This window comes from Canis lupus, chromosome 15 (genome assembly GCF_003254725.2).
Source record: "Canis lupus dingo isolate Sandy chromosome 15, ASM325472v2, whole genome shotgun sequence".
NCBI lineage: Eukaryota > Metazoa > Chordata > Mammalia > Carnivora > Canidae > Canis > Canis lupus.
This window is the reverse complement of record NC_064257.1, coordinates 16,106,906-16,128,140: the sequence shown is the minus strand read 5'-3', so window position 1 is coordinate 16,128,140 and position 21,235 is coordinate 16,106,906. Positions and strand designations below refer to the sequence as shown.

The 21,235-nt window shown below is 40.0% G+C and overlaps 1 pseudogene; it reads right to left on the bottom strand.

The window, feature by feature from the left end:
* Positions 1–1,248: 1,248 nt before the first annotated feature.
* The window catches only part of LOC112642221 (ubiquitin-60S ribosomal protein L40-like), a 26,808-nt pseudogene continuing 6,821 nt past the window's right edge, over positions 1,249–21,235 (bottom strand).

Here is a 21,235-nt window from a genome sequence, read left to right as displayed (position 1 = left end):
AGAGAGAATGGAATCTTAAGCCTCTATACACCCATCGCCCAGCTTCAGTGATTATCAACACTCTGTTCCTCTTATTTATATTTTGTCCTTCCCACCACGAGTTTTTTTTCTTTTGCTAGAGTATTTTAAAACAATCCAAGACATCATATCATTTCACTTGTAAATACTTCAATAAAAATCTCTTAACACATACAAATTTTATAGCCATAACATAACCATAACTTTATTATCATACCCAGCAAAATTAATAATTCCTAATTCATCTAAAAATCAGTCCATGTTCAGTTTTCCCCAGTTGTCTCAAAATGCCTTTTTATAGTTGGCTGATTTAAATCAAGATCTAAACATAATCTACATATTGCATTTGGTTGGTAGGTATCTTTAGCCTCTTTCTCTTTTAAAAAAGTTAAATACAAAAAAAAAAAAAAAAGTTAAATACAGGCTTTCTGCTGAAGTAATTTATATTTCTTCCTGTTTCCTAAAATAGACATCACATTTCTAAACCCAACAAAAAAGCCTTAGCTGAAGAGTCATGTATGAGACATTCAGACTGGCCCAAGAAAACTGATAATGAATAAATGAATTTGAATACATTAAGGTGAACTTGCACAACAGAACCATAGCCTTGGGCAGCCCCGGTGGTGCAGCGGTTTAGCGCCGCCTGCAGCCCAGGGCGTGATCCTGGAGACCCTGGATCGAGTCCCACGTCAGGCTCTCTGTATGGTGCCTGCTTCTCCCTCTGCCTGTGTCTCTGCCTCTCTCTGTCTCTATGAATAAATAAATAAAATCTTAAAAAAACAAAACAAAACAAAACCGTAGCCTTTAGTTAGAGACACCCGAACCAAAGGCAAAAATCTGCCAAGATTAAGGCAGGTTTCTTTCTTTTTTTTTTTTTTGTTAATTTTTTTTTATTGTTTATGATAGTCACAGAGAGAGGCAGAGACACAGGCAGAAGGAGAAGCAGGCTCCAAGCACCGGGAGCCCGACGTGGGATTCGATCTCCGGTCTCCAGGATCACGCCCTGGGCCAAAGGCAGGCGCCAAACCGCTGCGCCACCCAGGGATCCCTAAGGCAGGTTTCTTATTGTTACTTATTTATTTTTCTTTTACTGCTCCAGTCAATGAGAGGAAAACTTTACCGAGGCCCCAGGGCATTGGGGCTCTGGCAGGAGGCCACCCCCAGCCAAGGAAGAGCTGGTGCAGGAGCCTTATTCGACCTTCCTGGGGCCAGGTAGTTGGTGGGGCTGCACTACTTGGCAGGTGACAGTGCCGGGGTGCACTGAGCCTAACACTTGTGGCCAATCATCTTGTCGCAGTTGTATTTCTGGGCCAGCTGGCGGAGGGAGGCTCAATGATGCCCCCTCTCAGGTGAAGCACCGAGTGCAGGATGGACTTTTTCTGGCTATTGTTGTCTGAGACAATGGGGCTGTCCTCTGACTGTTGGCCAGCAAAAATCAGATGCTGCTGGGTCAGCAGGATGCCCTCCTTGTCTTGGATTTTGGCTTTGGCATTCTCAGTGGTGTCCCTGGGCTCGACCTCGAGGGTCATGGTCTTGCCGGTGAGGGTCTTCACAAAGATCTGCAACTCTGCGTCTGCCACAAGGCCATCTCCTTGAAGAGGAAATGTCTTTTATTTTTTAAAAATATATACAACACTACATGTTTTATTTTTTTCCCTCCAAGTTCATGTTGTGTTCATCTTTATATTATATAGTGTGAATACAAGCTTTCATTTTTTAAAAAAGATGTTATTTATTTATTCAAGAGACAGAGAGAGAGAGAGGCAGAGACACAGGCAGAAGGAGAAGCAGGCTCCATGTAGGGAGCCCGATGTGGGACTCGATCCCAGGACTCTAGGATCACGCCCTGGGCCGAAGGCAGGCGCTAAACCGCTGGGCCACCCAGGGATCCCACAAGCTTTTATTTTATTTTATTTTATTTTATTTTATTTTATATTTTATTTTTTAAGATTTTTTAATTTATTTATTCATTCTTGAGAGAGAGAGGCAGAGACACAGGCAGAGGGAGAAGCAGAGTCCGTGCAGGGAGCCCGATGTGGGACTCAATCCCGGGTCTCCAGGATCACACCCCAGACTGAAGGTGGCACTAAACTGCTGAGCCACCCAGGCTGCCCTTCCACAAGCTTTTATTTATTTATTTTTAAATAAATTTATTTTTTATTGGTGTTCAATTTACCAACATACAGAATAACACCCAGTGCTCATCCCGTCAAGTGCCCCTCTCAGTGCCCATCACCCAGTCACCCCACCCCCTGCCCTCCTCCCCTTCCACCACCCCTAGTTCATTTCCCAGAGTTAGGAGTCTTTATGTTCTGTCTCCCTTTCTGATATTTCCCACACATTTCTTCTTCCTTCCCTTCTATTCCCTTTCACTATTATTTATATTCCCCAAATGAATGAGAACATATAATGTTTGTCGTTCTCCTTTTTACTTATTTCACTCAGCATAATACCCTCCAGTTCCATCCACGTTGAAGCAAATGGTGGGTATTTGTAATTTCTAATGGCTGAGTAATATTCCATTGTATACATAAACCACATCTTCTTTATCCATTCATCTTTCGATGGACACCGAGTCTCCTTCCACAGTTTGGCTATTGTCCCACAAGTTTTTAAATACAGTTTAAAAATTTAACAGATATGGGGCCCCTGGGTAGCTCAGTCAGTTATGCTGCTGCCTTCGGCTGGGGTCATGATCTCAGGGTCCTGGGGTCAAGCCCTGACCTGCTCCCTGCTCAGCAGGTAGTCTGCTTCTCCCTCTCCCTCTGCCTCATGTTCACTCTCTCTCTCTCAAATAAATAAATAAAATCTTTGAAAACAAATTCAACAAATATTTAATGCAATTTCAAAAAAAGATGGCATAGAAAATTCCCTTTGGTTTAAATCTTGTACAAAAAAAAGTCCTCCTTGTACATATCAGCAGGATTTCCTTTTTGCCTTCACATACTTAGTGTAAGATATTACTGCACAATCGTGTGACTCCAAGGCAAACACTTGGGCACCGAGCAGGGTGACTGTCATTGTATGGAACTGCTTTTTTCCTGTGGGAGAAGCCACTCGCGCACATTGGTAGTTTCCAAGGAGGAAGTGGAAGGCTTCGGCAGAGATTGTTATCCGTCTCCAAGGGGCCACATCTAAAATAACTGTTTAGGATGTCCTCACAAAAGCGACATAGGCTGGAGAGCTGTTTCAAATGTTCTTATAACCAAACTTTAGAAAAGTACACTTTATTAAGAGGTGCAGGAAAACCAAACACACAGGCATCCAAAGTAGGCATATCTCCAAAGGAAAATGGACGTGTCCCCAGTCTGTTTGCCAGAAGGCTTAGGCACCCCCTGGCATGTCTGTGTATATGTGCTTCCACTTCTCAGAGGGGAGATTCTCCTCCCATCAGGAGAAAATTATGTTCAGTGCTCCTTAAGACATCCTTCCAGGCAGGATCAAACCAAAGAGAAAAGGAATTCGTGAAGCAAACCCAATAATTTTGTCACAGTAAAGAATTTGTGCCTCTCAATCAAGTGCCTTTTCTAGGAGAGCAATGTAAGCCAGTGTATCTGCCCCCTGTTTTGCCAAGAATTCATAGTCAGAACTGTACTTGTGTTCTTTTTTAATTTTTTGAATTTAAAAAAATTAATTTTAAAGATTTTATTTACTTATTCATAAGAGAGAGAGGCAGAGACAGGCAGAGGGAGGAGCAGTTTCCATGTGGGGAGCCCATGCGGGACTCGATCCCAGGACCCTAGGATCACCACCTGAAATGAAGGCAGATGCTCAACTGCTGAGCCACCCAGGCGTCCCCCCCCCCTTTTTTTAAGGTTTTATTTATTTGTTTGAGACAGAAGGAGAGAGAAGCATGAGTAGGGCAGAGGGAGAGGGAGAGGGAGAAGCAGTCCCCCACTGGGCCTGGAGCATGATGAGGCACTTGATCCCAGGACCTGGGGATCATGCCCTGAGCTGGAGGCAGATGCTTAACCGACTGAGCCACCCAGGTGCCCCTATATTTGCGTTCTTAAAAAATTTAGTGTTTTTGTCAGCTGAGAAATCATGTTGGTACCGCTCCTCTTGAACCTCTCAGCGTATTATCTATGACACTGATGTCCAAGAGTGCATCAGAAAATTTGGCCTAAACCATCACCACCAGGTTACACCACTGTGTACAATGGGAGCCTCCCCCCACTTCCCCAGCAGCTGAGCTCCAAGGCAGCCACCATCTTGCTGGGCCTGAACTTTGCCACTTTTAAGTCTCTCTCAATCAGTAGAATGGCTACTCTGTCTTTGTTACTGGTTTCATTTTGGTTTTGTTTTATTGAAGTAACTGGGTAATTTGTCATATGGGATTTCTCACATTATGGATTTGGGTTTGTAATCTTGTGATGTCATTTAACATTTTTCTAACCTCCGTATTCTTTATAAACTGATAACTGTATCTAGAGGCTTGATAATTTTTGTTTTTGTCACTCAGTACTTTGTGAGCAGTGCTCTCTAGGCTCCACTGCATCAGATCAGGGCGTGGTCCAATTTGTAGTGATGTTGAGATTAATCAGTGGGTTCAGGAGTTTCCAGCCTGGTTTAAAGTTTGTCATCAACTTTCCACCCCAAACTTTTAATAATAATTGATGATGATTGCTTAGATCCATTATTTCATAAAGGAATGCAAAGTAGTGATTTTTCTGTTTCCACCTTTTTTTTTTTTTTTGCATTTGTTAGCTGTGGTTTTTCTGTAAATTATTTTCTCTCACCATTGATTCTGATAGTTTGAAATACAAGACATGCAGGAAAGGCACCTGGATCTTTCCCTTTAAAAGAAAAATTTGGGATCCCTGGGTGGCGCAGCGGTTTAGCGCCTGCCTTTGGCCCAGGGCGTGATCCTGAAGACCCAGGATCGAATCCCACGTCGGGCTCCCAGTGCATGGAGCCTGCTTCTCCCTCTGCCTGTGTCTCCGCCTCTCTCTCTCTCTCTGTGACTATCATAAATAAATAAAAATAATAATAAAAAAAATAAAAAGTAAATAAAATTTAAAAAAATTTAACAGGACACCTGGGTGGCTCAGCAGTTCAGCGTCTGCCTTCAGCTCAGGTCTTGATCCCGGGGTCCTGGGATCGAGTCCCACATTAGCTTCCCGCAGGGAGCCTGCTCCTCCCTCTGCCTGTGTCTCTGTCTCTGTCTCTCTCTCTGTGTGTCTCGTGAATAAATAAATAAAATCTAAAAAAAAAAAAATCAACTTTCAGAATAATGAGATCATACTCTAGCAACGTCCAGGGGTGATCAACGAGGTTTTGTTTTTTTAAGCCATCACATTTTGGGGTGGGCTTATTATGCAGCAGTAGGTATGAGACACAAAGGGTTAGCATGTAGCAATGATGTTTCAAAAAATTATTATCATTATGAATTCATGGATGTTTATAAATTCCATGTGTTTTTATTCTTTGTAGTCAATAGTTTTCTTTATGCTGAAATTGTATGTAAAATTGTATATAAGGGACGCCTGGGTGGCTCAGTGGTTGAGCGTCTACCTTTGGCTCAGGGCGTGATCCCAGAGTCCTGGGATCGAGTCCCACATCGGGCTCCCCATGTGAAGCCTGCTTCTCCCTCTGCCTGTGTCTCTGCCTCTCTCTGTGTCTCTCATGAATAAATAAAATCTTTAAAAAATTATATATAAAGGTATGTATATTTATATACTTTTATTTTCCTTTCATTATTACATAAAAAATATAATACTATACACACCTTTTCGCATGTTACTTTTTTCACCTTTATTCTAGAGATCACTCTTCAGCAATATAGAGAGATTCTTCATTCTTTTTAGAGTTTAATAGTATTCCAGGGCATGTATGTCCCATGGTTTATTCACCTGTCCCATCCTCTATGGAAAGACATGCAGGGGGCGCCTGGCTGGCAGTTGGTAGAGCATGGGACTTTTAGCCTTGGGGCTGTGAGTTCAAGCCCCAGGTTGGATGTGAAGCCTACTTTAATTTTTTTTTTTTATTATTTATTTATGATAGGCAGACAGTGAGAGAGAGAGGCAGAGACACAGGCAGAGGGAGAAGCAGGCTCCATGCACCGGGAGCCCGACGTGGGATTCGATCCCGGGTCTCCAGGATCGCACCCTGGACCAAAGGCAGGCGCTAAACCGCTGCGCCACCCAGGGATCCCTGAAGCCTACTTTAAAGAAAAAAAGAAAGATATGCTGGCTGTTTGCAGCCTTTTATTATTACAAAATGTGCTACAATAAATAACCTTAAGCTTCCATCATTTCAAGGTTTTACCACTGTATCTCAAGTATATTTACCTAGAAAGGAGGTTGTTTGGGCAAAGGGTAAATGCACAGGTAATCCTGCTAGCTATTGTCAAATCTCTGTCCAGGGTCGTACCATTTTCATCCCCATCAGCAACACAGGAAAGCACATGCTTCTCTGCAGTCTCACCAACTTGGTGCGTTGTCAAGTTTGGGATTTTTGCCAATCTGATAGGTAAGTAATGGATCTCAGTTTAGTTTTAATGTGCAATTGTCTTATTATGAGCAAAGTTCAGCATTTTTCCATATATTTAAGAGCTATTAGCATTTATTTTTCTATAATTTTCACATTTTTCTACTGGGTTGTTAGACTAGGATTTGAGTTTCTTTTCAATATTTAGAAAATTTGGGTATATTAAGGATATTGGCCCTTTGTGATATTAGTTACAATTTTGTCCCATTTTTTAATTTAACTTTTGATATTCTTTTTTTAATACATATATTCTTGATGGTATGTTGGGTAGGCATTTAAATTTTAAAAAAATTTTAGACAAATTTTCCCATTTTCCTTTATTGATTCCAGATATAGAATCACAGTTAGGAAAGTCCTCCTCCTTCCTAGGTCGTAAAGAAATTGAGCTATATTTTCCTCTAGTATTTGTATGACTCAATATTTTTTACATGTAGGTATCTGATCCATTTGGCATTTATCCTAGTGTAAGGTGTGAGGAATGAATCCAATTTTATCTTTATCCACATGGCTATCAGTTGTTCCAACGCTATTTGTTTATCAAACACTAAATTTCCATATGCCTTTGGAGTCTATGGATTTTATGTTCTCTTCCATTAGCCATTTGTCTATTTATGCACCAATAGCATAATGTTTTAATTACAGGGGCTTTATAAATGTTTCAATGTGTAGGTAGTCCCCCATTGCTATTTTTTGGGGGTAGGGGGAGATTCCTGGCTAGTCTTGCATTTATTTTCCAAAATAAATAATAATCAACTTATCTAGCTCCAGAAAAAAATTAATAACTTGGATATTTTTATTGGAATCCCATTAAGTTTGTAAATTTTAACTTGGAGAAAGTTGATATCTTTCCGATATTGATTCTTCTGATGAAAAACATGGCATCTTTTCCCATTTGTTCAAGTCTACTTTTTGTCCTGTAAGAATGTTTTACAGTTTTTCTCATGTAGGTTTTACACAATTCTCATTAAATTTGCACCTACACTCAAAGGTTTAGCGCTTGCCTTTGGCCCACGGCGTGACCCCAGGGTCTGGGGATTGAGTCCCATGTTGGGCTCCTTGCAGGGAGCCTGCTTCTCCCTCTGCCTGTCTCTCTCTCTCTCTCTCTCTCTCTGTCTCTCATGAATAAATAAATAAAATCTTAAAAACAAAAACGTGTGCCTACATTTTGTTTTATCTTGCTTCTGCTATTGTAAATGGGATCTGGGATCTTTTCCATTATTTCTTCCAAGTGGTTACTGTTTCTTCTAAATGGTTATGAAAACTATTTCTATATGTTAATTTTATATCTTGCTACTTTACAAAATGGTTTTACTATTCATAGGAGGTTGTCATTTTAGGTTTCCTAGAAACATATCATCTGCACATGTATGTAATTTTATCTTGTCTTTTTAAATTCTTATGCCTCTAATTGCTTTTTGTTGTATTAAAATAGTGGCCACCCTTGTCTTGTTTCTGATTTTTGCAGTGAATTCCAACACCAATTATCTGATACTGAGTGTCCTACAATTCAGTTCAGTTTTGACAGTAACTACCTACAGGGGGTCTGTGAAGACCCTGACAGGTTAAAATTCTCAGTCATGATAGCACATGCAGCGTCATGGCCCTGCATCAGAAGCTGGCTGAAAATCCTGGATGGTGGGATACCTGGGTGGCTCAGTGGTTGGGTGTCTGCCTTTGGCTCAGGGCATGATCCTGGGGTCCCGGGATTGAGTCCCACATCGGGCTCCCGCGAGGAGCCTGGTTCTCCCTCTGCCTGTGTCTCTGCCTCTCTACGTCTCTCATGAATAAATAAATCAAATCTTTAAAAAAGAAAATCCTAGATGGTGTTCTTAAGCCATTTATGCTTCTGCCTTGCTGACTACAAACTGGAGGCTTCTTAAAACCTCCTCAGATTGGTAATTCACTATTTATAGTTATCATTTGATTATAAAGGATACTATTGAACAGCCAAATGAGGAATAGGGCAAGATCTTTAAGGGAAGGGCTTGACCAGAGTTCCCATGCCCTGTCCTTACAGAATCTAAGCCTGCTACCCTCTGAGCCTATCAAAGTATTTAGCAACTGGGGAAGCTCCCTTATGGTCCAGGATTATTAAATCATTGTTTTCATGGGTATCCCTGGGTGGCTCAGCTGTTTGGCGCCTGCCTTTGGCCCAGGGCACGACCCTGGAGTCCTGGGATCGACTCCCGCGTCCGGCTCCCGGCACGGAGCCTGCTTCTCCCTCCTCCTGTGTTTCTGCCTCTCTCTCTCTCTCTCCCTCTCTCTATGTCTATCATAAATAAATAAATCTTAAAAAAAAAGTCATTGTCTTCATGACTTATATCCAGTCCCTCTCCCTTTCCTCAAGTTGGTGTGTGTGTATGTTGGATGGCAGGTTGCTGAGATTTTCCAACCCTCTAATCACATGGTTGGTTCCTCTGGCCCTAGCCCCCATTCTGAAGCTATCAAACCCATCCCCCCCATCAATCATTACCACGAATCATCTTATCCTCATAAACTCAAGTACTGATCTTATAAAGTATTGAGTTTATAAACTCAACTATCAAGAGATTCATGAATAACAAGACATTCCTATCATTCAGGAAATTTCAAGGGTTTTTGAAGCTCTGTACCAGGAACCTGGGAAAAATACCAAATTTATTTTTTATTAGATCACAAACAAGGAAGACTCTAGTGTTTAATTAATTTGATGCCATTAATATTGATGCCAAATTTGGAATCAAGATATATAATGGAAGTATCCCTCAATTTCTGTTTCATTGAGTCTTTAACATGTATGGGCTTTGGATTTGTCAAATGCCTTTTCAGGGTCTGTGGAGTTGATCAGTTCATTTTCTCATTACATGTATAAATTTGATACATTATGTTAACAGATTTCCTGATGTTAAATGATCTTTGTATTCCTGAAATAAACCCTACTTATGTATTTATTTAAATGTGCTGAATTATGTTTGCTAATGTTTTACCCTTTTTATTGATTTACTATCAATGTTATACTTTGTTTCACAAAAAATAAATTGGAAGTATTTCTTCACCTTCTATGCTCTAGAATTGTTGAAGTAACATTCAGATGATCTTTGCTTTAAAGATTTAGTATAAATCCTCTGTGAAGTCATGTTGATCTGATACTTTTTTTTTTAAGATTATTTATTTCTTTATTTGAGGGAGAGAGAGAAAGACAAGATAGAGAAAGCAGGGCAGCCCGGTGGCTCAGCGGTTTAGCGCCGCCTTCAGCCCAGGGCCTGACCCTGGAGACCTGGGATCAAGTCCCATGTCAGGCTCCCTACATGGAGCCTGCTTCTCCCTCTGCCTCTCTCTCTCTCTCTCTCTCTGTATCTCTCATGAATAAATAAATAAAATCTTAAAAAAAAAAAAAAAAGATAGAGAAAGCATGAACAGAGTGAGGGGAAGAGGGAGAAGCAGACTCCACACTGAGCAAGGACTCTGGGATCATGACCTGAGTGGAAGGCAGATAGATGCTTAACCAACTGAGCCACCCAGGTGCCTTGGTCTGATAACTTTTTGTTGGGTTTCTGTTTTACAAATTTGTAGTTCTACATATGAGACTATGTCTCTACTGGGTTCAATTTTGGTAAATTATATTTACCTAGAAAGTTATCCATTTCATTGAGACTTTCATCTTCATTTACATAAAATTATACAACTTAGTAAGCTATGTTTTGGTGGCCACTATCCCTTATCATTTAGCTTGTATATTTGTACTTTCTCTCTTAAAGAAAAAGTTATCTAATAGTTTGTGTATATTATTAGTGTTTTCAAATAATAAGCCTTCTTATGTATGTACTACTTTTACCCTGTTTGTTTTTTTAATTCACTAATTTTTCACTCTTATCTTAATAATTCCTTCCTTATGCTTTCCTTTGATCTTTTTCTTTCTTTTTTTTTTTTTTTTTAAAGATTTCATTTTATTTATTCATGAGAGGCACAGAGAGAGAGAGATGCAAAGTCACAGGCAGAGGGAGAAGCAGGCTCCACGCAGGGAAGCCCAACGGGACTCGATTCCGGGTCTCCAGAATCATGCCCCGGGGTTAAGGCAGCGCTAAACCGCTGGGCTACCGAGGCTGCCCTCCTTTGATTTTTTCAATCAAATATTTCATTTATTTACCTTCATTTCATTGATATAGATATCTAGTGTATGAATTTCCCTCTGATGATTTTTACTGTAGATTGCTTATTCAGATGTGATGATTTCATTATTAGTAGTAGTATTTCCAAGAGTTCTACTTTTTCATTTTCCCTTTTTTTGCAGGAAGTACTTAAAAGTATGTGCATTAAAAAATTCGAGTGGAGGATCCCTGGGTGGCGCAGCGGTTTAGCGCCTGTCTTTGGCCCAGGGCGCGATCCTGGAGACCCGGGATCGAATCCCACGTCGGGCTCCCGGTGCATGGAGCCTGCTTCTCCCTCTGCCTGTGTCTCTGCCTCTCTTTCTCTCTCTCTGTGTGACTATCATAAATAAAAATTAAAAAAAAAAATTCGAGTGGAAGAAACTTGATTATCAGCTCTATCAGTTTCTAGCATTGTAGTCAGACAGCACTGTTGTGTTATTTGCATTTTATTGCAGTTTTTCTTTATGGCCTGACACATCCATATGAACATTCCAAGTGCACTTCAAAATGAGGCATATTCCCTAATATTGGGATTCATAATTTGGTATGTATTGATTGATTATGTCATTAGGTCAGCGCGGCTCAAAGTGGCCAGTCTACTGTGTCACCGTAAGCACATAACAGTTCAGCTGATCCCCCTGCTTTGGTGGCAAGACTTTATGAAGGAAGTGGTGTGTTGATTTATATTCTGGAGCAAGCTTCCTATCTCACTGCATCTGGTAACCACTGTTCATGAACTTGAAGCTGTCTCTAACCACATTTTTGGTGGCACTGGATTAGGTTTCCTAAATCCTTATTCATTTCTTCGTCCACTTGACTTGTCTTCAACTGAGAGTAATGTGTTAAACTTTCCTCTTATTGATATGTTTCTAGTTCATCTGCATCTCCTGTAGTTTTGTCTTTTGCTGGGTTGTGAAACAGATATATGTGTCCATTGTTAAATTCAGCCAGTAGCATTATAAAAAGCCCTTCTTTTTCTTTTTAATGCTTCTTGGTCAGAATTCTAACTTGATAGATAGGTGGAGGTCAGAATTCTAACTTGACCCTTGCATTTTCTGTGTTTTATATTTTGCCTGGTATATATTTGCCTGTCGATTCTTTTATTTTTAAACAGTCTCAGTATCTTTGTTTTCAGGTGTCTTCTATGGAACAGGGTTAGACTTTGCTTTGTTTGATGATTTGATGATTTGAAAATACTTTCATTCAATATGTGAGTTTGCCTCATTTATATTATTGATAAAGACTGACATCTTTTTTAATTTAAAATATTTCACTATATTGTCACCTGTTTTCTCTCTTTCTCTCTCTCTTGAGCTTCAAAAAATATTTCTTTTGGCATTTAGGGAGTTCTACATTTTGTCCTGTACATTTTCATAATAATACCTTTGCAAAATACTATGTCCTTCTTTTTTTAGATAATAGTACACTGGTCTTCTACTTTGAGCAATATTAAAGTTAATAAGCAACACGTTTTTCACATTCTGCTCCCTCTGCCTGACATCTAGTTAAAATGATACGTTATTATTCACTCTTAATAACTATAAGGCAGGGATCCCTGGGTGGCGCAGCGGTTTGGCGCCTGCCTTTGGCCCAGGGCACGATCCTGGAGACCCAGGATCAAGTCCCACATCAGGCTCCCGGTGCATGGAGCCTGCTTCTCCCTCTGCCTGTGTCTCTGCCTCTCTCTCTCTCTGTGACTATCATAAATAAATAAAAATTTAAAAAAAAATAACTATAAGGCAATTGGTGAGTTTACCCCATTTTTCATATATTCTCCTTTTCCCCCATTTTTGGAAAGGATTTTATTTATTTTTTCATGAGAGACACACAGAGAGAGGCAGAGACACAGGCAGAGGGAAAAGCAGACTTCCTGTGGGGAGCCTGATTCAGGACTCCATCCCAGGACCCTGGGATCATGCCCTGAGCCAAAGGCAGTCACTCAACCACTGAGCCACCCAGGTGCCCCCTTTCCCCCATTTTTGATATTGCACTTTACATACGTCATCAGAGCACATAACAACTACATGCCGTTCTATCATCCTTACTCTCGACATTTGCTTTTAGTTCTACAACTAAATACATTCAGTGTTTACTGCCAACCCTGTGTTGAAGCTTTTCTAATTATTTCACGGTTTTATGAAGTCCATGCTCTCTCTCTCTCTCTCTCTCTCTCTCTCATTTTTTTGGTTGAAGTCCATTCTCTAGTAGATTCCTCAGGATTGATCTCATGGGAACATTTGCTGAGTTTTCACATGTTCATAACACTTGTCTATGGCATTATACTTTCTGGTCATGTTAGCTGGATATAAAATGTTTGGTCCATATTTTCTTGAGTATTTTAAGGTTATTACTTTATTATCTTCTGGTATGAAGTGTTTTGATGAAAACATTGATGCAAAACTGATATCCTGGGATTCCTGGGTGGCTCAGCGGTTTAGCGCTGCCTTTAGCCCAGGGCCTGATCCTGGAGACCCGGGATCGAGTCCTGTGTTGGGCTCCCTGCATGGAGCCTGCTTCTCCCTCTGCCTGTGTCTCTGCCTCTCTCTCTATGTCTCTCATGAATGAATAAAATCTTTTTTAAAAAACCTGATTTTTAAAATTTATAAGTAATTTAGTCTTCTGGCCTCACTCAAGGTCAATCCCCTCCCCAGGATAGCCCACATCTGATGACTGGTTGGAATGGGAATACAAAGGCCTGGTCTCCTCACTCCATCTAGAGACAACTCTGAAGGGTCATCTCTCCTTCAGAGCACCTCACGTGCCAGCTGAGGACTTGCTGGGATTTTATCATAGTCCAACGTCTCCCTCAGACTAGTACAATAATGTTAATAATAGAAAAGCCCAAACCAGCTTTTCCCTTTTCCCTCTACAGATATTGGTACCAAGAGTACGATATAGGAGATATAATATCTCTGTTCCAGAGTATGCTTCTCAAGGACCTTAATAGTACTGTTTTTATGAGAAGAGAGGCAGAGACTCAAAACAATCCCTCATCCCACCTCCAACTTACTCTGCTCATTTGCTCTAAAATAACCTGTGTTTGCTCTTTCTTAGAGAAAGCTAAACCACAACTTTCTTTAGAACTCATCTGGATGGGGTTTCCTTTCTTCTTCTTTAAAAAAAAGGAATTGGGGCACAGTGGCTCAGTCAGTTGTCTGACTCTTGATTTCAGCTCAGGTCATGATCTCAAGGTTGTGAGGTAGAGTCCTGCATTGGGCTCTGTGCTCAGCCTGGAACCTGTTTAAGATTCTCTCTCTCTCTCTCTCCCTCTGCCTCCTCCACCCCACTCTTTCTGTCTTGTCTAAAATTTTTTTAAAAAGAAATAAACCTAGACTTTTCAGTATCTAAAACAAGGTAAAGTTGAGATAGGATATCAAAAGATTCCAACACTTCTGAGCATGAGGAGAGTAGTGAAAGGTGCCAGAGCCATTGGTATGACAGCATTTGTGCCCTTAGGGTGTGGCTGTCCCTCACTCAGACCCTCCTTTGTGCCACCAGCCCCCATTAGTTCATTGCCCTCATTTCCCCATTGCCAAAACCAGCTCTGGGTCTTAAATCTCTCCCTCAAGCAGAGGATAGGGACAGTCTGAATAAAATCTGGATAGTACTTGGCAATGGCTTTGATAGGTTAAAAAAAAAAAAGAAAAGAAAAGAAAATAAGACCCTTTGGGGGCACCTGGGTGGCTCAGTTGGTTAAGTGTCTGCCTTCAGCTCAGGTCATGATCCCAGGGTTTTGGAATCAAGCCCTGTGTCAGGCTCCCTGCTCCTCTGCCCCTCTCCTTGCTCACATGCTCACTCTCTCTCTCAAATATAAAATCTTTTTAAAAAGTAAAAAAATAAAAAAAGTTAAAAAATAAAAATAAAAAAAGAAAGTAAGACTCTTTTTATCAGTATCTATATCTGAGTGTGATTTCAACTTACATCCTATTTGTATAATATGAAACCAAAGTAGTCTTGTTTACAGAGGGGGCATTCCCCTGTATATTTTGTCAGACTCTGGAATGAGATCTGGTTAGGTTGTTACTCCCATTTTCTTTCTTTCTTTCTTTCTTTCTTTTTTTCTTTCTTTCTTTTTCTTTCTTTCTTTTTCTTTTTTCTTTCTTTCTTTCTTTCTTTCTTTCTTTCTTTCTTTCTCTTTTCTTTCTTTTGTTCTTTCTTTTTTAGATATATTTATTTATTTGAGAGAGAGGATACGTGTGTGGGGGGAGGGGCAGAGGGAGAGAATCTCAAGCAGACTCCCCACTGAGCATGAAGCTCATCACAGGGCTTGATCCCCAAACCAATGAGATCATGACCTGAACCCTCCAGTCGGTTGGATGCTCAACTGACTGAGCCACCTAGGCTCTTCTGTTACTCCCATTTTCAAATTCTGTTTCACTTTTACACGAAACAAATTTTGAGGGGCAGTGATAATTGCTGCCTTCCTGTTCCTGACTTTAATGGCAGTGCATTTAGCCACTTAATATGATGTTTGCTCTTTGTTTCTTGGAAAAGGAAAATTGACTAACTATTTATCATAGTTAAGGAATGTCCTGTGTCTTTTGTTTTACTTGGTGTTTTTTCCAGAAATGGTTCTTGAATTTCCTCAGCTGCTATGTAATTGTATAACTTTGAATTTGATTTTATTAATGTCATTAATTGGGTTGATGGATTTTCTAATTTTGTACTCCCTTTATTGGCCTGAGATAAATTCTATTTTTTAGGTTTATTCTTAGGTGGTTAATAGATTTTGTTGCAATTCTGAATGTAATTTTATTTTCTATTACATTTTCTAATTGGTTATTGCTGGTATATAGGAAAGCTATTGATTTTTGCACTTTGATCTTGTATGTAGTTACCTTGGTAAATTCTCTTATTCGTTTTAATAATTTGTCAGTTGATTTTTTTAGGTTTTTCTATGTAAGCAATAGTGTTATCTGCAAATAATCACAATTTGCCTCTTTCTTTTCTAATGTTTATACCTCTTATTGCTTTTCTTCCTTTCTTCAATTAGAACATCTGACACCATTTTGAATAGTAATGGTGATAAAGGTCATTCTTGTCCTATTCTTGACTTCAGTTGGAATGTATCTATTGTTTCACCAGTAAGTGTGGCATTTGCTGTGGAGTAGTTGTTGTTTTTAAAGATTTTATCTATTTTTAGAGAGACAGAGAGAAAGAGAAAGAGAAAAAGCAGGCAAGTGAGAGAGAGGGGCATCCCAAGCAGACTCTATGCTGAGTGCAGAGCTAGACAGGGGGCTTGATCTCATGACCCTGAGATCATGACCTGAGCCAAAACCAAGAGGCAGATGCTTAACCAACTGTGCCATCCAGGTGCCCCATTTGCTGTAGGTTTTTATCATTGTTTCATTAGAAATAAATAATGTATCAAATTAAGGCTATTCTTTTCCTAGTTTGCTAGGAGACTTTTTTCCTTTAGATCACTAAGGGGTATTGAATTTATTAAAACCATCATATTTAAACATTTAAAATTATTAATATAATTTAAATTGATTACATATTCATTATTTTTTTAAAATAATTTTTTGAGAGAGAGCCTGAGTGCATGCAGCAGCAGACAGGGGGAGGTGCAGAGGGAGAGAGAGAGAATCTTAAGCAGGCTCCATGACCAACCAGCACAGAGCCCGAGGCCAGGCTCAATCTCATGATCCTGAGATCATGACCTGAGCCAAAATCAAAAGTCAGAGGCTTAACTGACTGAGCCACACAGGCATCGCTAAATTGATATATTTCTAATCCTGAGCTATCTTAGCAATTCTGGGATAAATCCTCTTTGGATTTGATGAATTGTTCTTTTAAAACACTGCTAAATTTATTTATTTATTTATCTATTTATTTACTTATTCTTTTTACACAGCTGAATTTAGTTTGTTACATTTTATTTAAGATTTTGCTTCACTGTTCTTATGTGGGATCATGCATATATTTTTTATCTTGTCCTTCTCTAGCTTTGTTTTTCAGGACATACTAGTTAGTAAAATGTGTTAGATAGTTTTCTATCTCCTCTTCTCTTTCTTTTAAAAAATCTTTTCTTTTTTTGATGAATGACAATTTCATTTTTTACATTTAAAGGCTGATAAAAAATGATTAGTTATAAAGAAAATCTTATATCTCAACTGAAAAGTATGGTAACTATATTTACTCAATAAATAGTATTTAAGTTTTCTAAAACAACTGTAAAACATCCAATATGCATGTTGAATTTCAGTACAATGGTCTCAAGACCAAGTATACATGTTACATGCATCAAGGTTGGACTATAAATGATAGTGGCCATTGTCATCACTCTTATTACCATCTTCACATTTTGTTTTAATGCCTTTGATGAGTCATTGGTATTATTTTGCAATGAAAACGTTACTGGTGATGGATTAATCAGAACATTCTGAACTGCTGATATGGCAGGAATTGATGCTTTCACAGCTGAGAACTTTGAAATGGGTATCTGTACTGCAATCCTTTGCCTTGTGAGGGATGTTGGAGTCCCTGTCTTAGCCGAAACAGACATGGTTTGTGGGGATTGTGTGCCCATAGTGGGAGTACTTGGCCCGCTAGCAACTGAACCAACATTCAGTCATGGAACTGTTTTTCTTCTTGCCGAAGTAGTTGCTTTTTTTGGTAGAGGCTTGAGTGTGTAATTTGGAGCAGTTAAACAATGTCAATCAAGTGGCACTCTAGGGCCTGAATATGGCTTGATCAATGGAAAAGAGGGTTGATTACTTTGCCTGGAAATATCTTTTTTTTTTTTTAATTTTTATTTACTTATGATAGGCACACAGTGAGAGAGAGAGAGGCAGAGACACAGGCAGAGGGAAAAGCAGGCTCCATGCACCAGGAGCCCAGCGTGGGATTCGATCCTGGGTCTCCAGGATTGCGCCCTGGGCCAAAGGCAGGCGCTAAACTGCTACGCTACCCAGGGATCCCTGCCTGGAAATATCTAATAAAAACTCTCTCTAAGGAAGAGAAGTAAAAGACTGGTCAGAGCAACACTGGGTGGCCAGCGCACATGATCTGCACCAACAATAGCTATCGTAGCATGGCTTTGCATGAATTTTTGCATCATTTAGGATGGTGGTCATAATTTGTAAGGCAAACTCCAACACCTGATTTACAACTCATGCCTCGCATTCTGTATCTCCATATCCTTCAGGATTTCAGCCATCATCTGTGCATCTTTTGGCATCCTCTTGGGAGAAGCCTTCTCACCAGACTCCATGACATCCGGTGTTCAGACGTCTTGAGCTAAATCACTCACATGAATGTATTTCAGTCCTGGTCTTGATGCAAGTTCTTTGCCTGGCATGGTTTTTCCAACCTCTGGAGTAGCTTGACTGTCCCACTCTCCAGCTCTGCCCCACCATACATCCTGACTGGTGAGCAAAATGTTCAGCCTTTTCTGATTTCCTTAAATTGTTTATATAAGATGAGAATTATGTTCTCTTCAAAGCATTCCTCTCTTAGACTCTGATATGGTGCTAGTCTCAATTTGAATTGAGAAAAATGTCAATTTCTTATATGCTGTAAAGTCAACTTGAATAAATGAGAAATATTCTGTTCCTTGAAGGTCAACTAGAACTTATCTATTTATAATCTTCAGTCTGTTACCTTTTTTTTAAATAAAGATTTTATTTATTTATTTATTCATGAGAGATACAGAGAGAGAGGCAAAGACACAGGCAGAGGGAGAAGCAGGCTCCATGCAGGGAACCCAACATGGGACTTGATCCCGGGTCTCCAGGATCAGGCCCTGGGCTGAAGGCAGCGCTAAACCACTGAGCCCCCCGGGCTGCCCCAAAGTCTGTTACTTTTTAAAATTGAAGCTCAGTAACAATATTTTTAGTTTTTCTATGGTTATTGCTCTATTTGGTCTCCTAATTCTTCTTGGAACAATTTCGGCTGCTTGTTTTTATTAGAAAACATAACTAAAAATTATGGCTTTAACTAATAAAGACAGTCATGAATTTGGTATTTATTTTTGGGCAGTGAAAACCCAACTAACATCAAAGGCAGCCCTGGGCCTGCCACTAATTTACACCCACAATCACAATTGATTATCATCTGAATGAAAGTTGCACTGAAGGCAAAGCTTTGGGGAACTAAAATGGCCTCTGCTACGGAGCAGCATGAGGACTGGGGGCTTTGGGAACTTCAGTGAAGAGGGGTTTTTTTCTAGACAGAGTAAAGAAAAAGAATGTTGAGCTCCTGAAATTTTGGCTCAAGACAAGTCCTAATCCATTGACTTTTTATGTCTATAATAAAAATGATTTCTCTCTTGTAGTCATGGGGCTGATAATAATTGAAAATTAGATCTAAAGTGTGATACTGAGAATTGTTGTAGTACAATATCAGGTAAAAATGAGAGCCTTGCCAGGTCTCTTATGTGAATGTTGAAGCACTGATCAGAAAATAAAGCATTTGGGGAAAGGAGAAAACATAAGTGGGAAATATCCGAAAGGGAGACAGAACATAAAGACTCCTAACTCTGGGAAACGAACTAGGGGTGGTGGAAGGGGAGGAGGGCGGGGGGTGGGGGTGACTGGGTGGCGGGCACTGAGGGGGGCACTTGATGGGATGAGCATTGGGTGTTATTCTGTATGTTGACAAATTGAACACCAATAAAAAATAAATTTATTTTTAAAAAAGGCATTTGGATGACTTGCAGCATCCCAAATTTTACCTCCTTGAGCCTCCTTGCTGACAGAAGTTCCTCTTTCTTCCTCTGCTGAGGTTAATGAGTGACTCCTGACAATCCTGGTCAACAGGAGGAAATAGTGACATAGTTCTGTGAAAGCCTGTTGACACCTTCCGGTCAATCAAGAATGTGCTGAGGGCGAGGACACGCCTGGGTGGCACAGTGGGTTAAGTGGCCGTCTCTTGGTTTCGGCTCACGTTGTGATCTCAGGGTGGTGAGAGTGAGCCTGGCATCAGGCTCCACACTCAGCATGGAGACTGCTTGAGAGTCTCCCTCTCCCACTGCCCCTCCCCCCATGCTCTCCCTCTCTCTAAAATAAATAAATATGTTTTAAAAAGAAAAAAAAAAAGGCGGCGGTGGCGGGGGGATCCCTGGGTGGCTCAGTGGTTTGGAGCCTACCTTTGGCCCAGGGCATGTTCCTGAAGTCCCGGGATTGAGTCCTGAGTCGGGCTCCTGGCATGGAGCCTGCTTCTCCTTCCTCCTGTGTCTCTGCCTCTCTCTCTCTCTCTATGTCTATCACAAATAAATAAATAAATCTTAAAAAATTAAAAAATTAAAAAAAGAAAAAAAAAAAAGAATGTGCCAGGATCACAGCATCTGAGATTCAATGAAATCAAGTAAAACCCATGAAAACACACTTCAGGAGTGTTTCTGGAGGTCCAGTGTTGTAGTGAGTGTCACAGTGTCCCCTCTTAAGTACAGGTTGCTTCACCTTACGCCCTCCTACCATATGAAAGGGACAGAAAACTCTATTTCATTGGTTCACATTAAAAAAATAAAGTAAAATACACATAACATAAAATTAACCATTTTAACGTGAACAATTCAGTGGCATTTAGTACATTCACAACGTTTGTTTCCTCACATTTTAACATCTCTAACATGAGAATTCATCTTACAATTAATGGTATATTGTGGCTTAACTGATAGTACCTTTAAAAAAATCTTCATAGTGGAATATAAATGAAGGTGCACTCTTCAGTTGATGGTGACTTAGATTAGTTGAAATATGGTACTTGGTGTTCTTCTTGGATTTTTGAGGAGCATACATCATATTTGGGTGTCTTGCACCCCATTCATTTACTGAGTGACCTGAAAGGCTGTCAGCTTTGAGAGGAATCCAGAGCAAAGGAAAACTGTCCAGTTGGTCTAGGCTGCAATGTAAATAGGCCACTTGGTCTCCATGACCCACCAGATCCAATCACGTTGATGCCCCATGCTGATAGGGTCTATAGCAAGCCAGGAGGAACATTGCAGAAGAAGCCCCTGGGATTTATGAAGAAAGTCATGCCCTGTTTGGCAAGCAACTGATCTCCCTTTGAGAAACAGTTTTATCTTACTACGGGGCCCTGGTAAAGACGGAATGCTTGTCCATGGGACAACCAGGTGACCTTGCAAACTGAAGTGCCCAATGCAGCCTGCAAACTATTTGGTCCACTATAAAGTCTGTAGTGTCCACTAGCATTCATCATCAAGAAGAAAGGATACAGATGAGGCCAGGCTTAAGCTTGTTCTTTTTTGCTACCCATCCAACACCTATGGTCTCAAGAGGCAGAGATTGTCCAAAAGGATGAAAAAGAGTAAAAGTCAAATATGTATAACAGATGCAAAATGTAAATATACCAACAAGATGAGAGAAAATGGCAGGAAAAAGATATACCATGCAAATAGCAAGCTTGCAAAGGCTGGAGTGGCTATAATATCAATTAAATTACACTTCAATAAAAAAAGACTATTCCCAGAAATAAAGATAGATATTTCATAATAATAAATGGGTCAATTCACCAGGAAGATATAGCAATTATAAATGTGTATGTGCCTAGTAACAGAGCTTCAAAATATATGGAACAAAAATGGACAGAATTAAAGGAAGAAACAGATGATTCCACAATCATTGTTGGAGATTTTA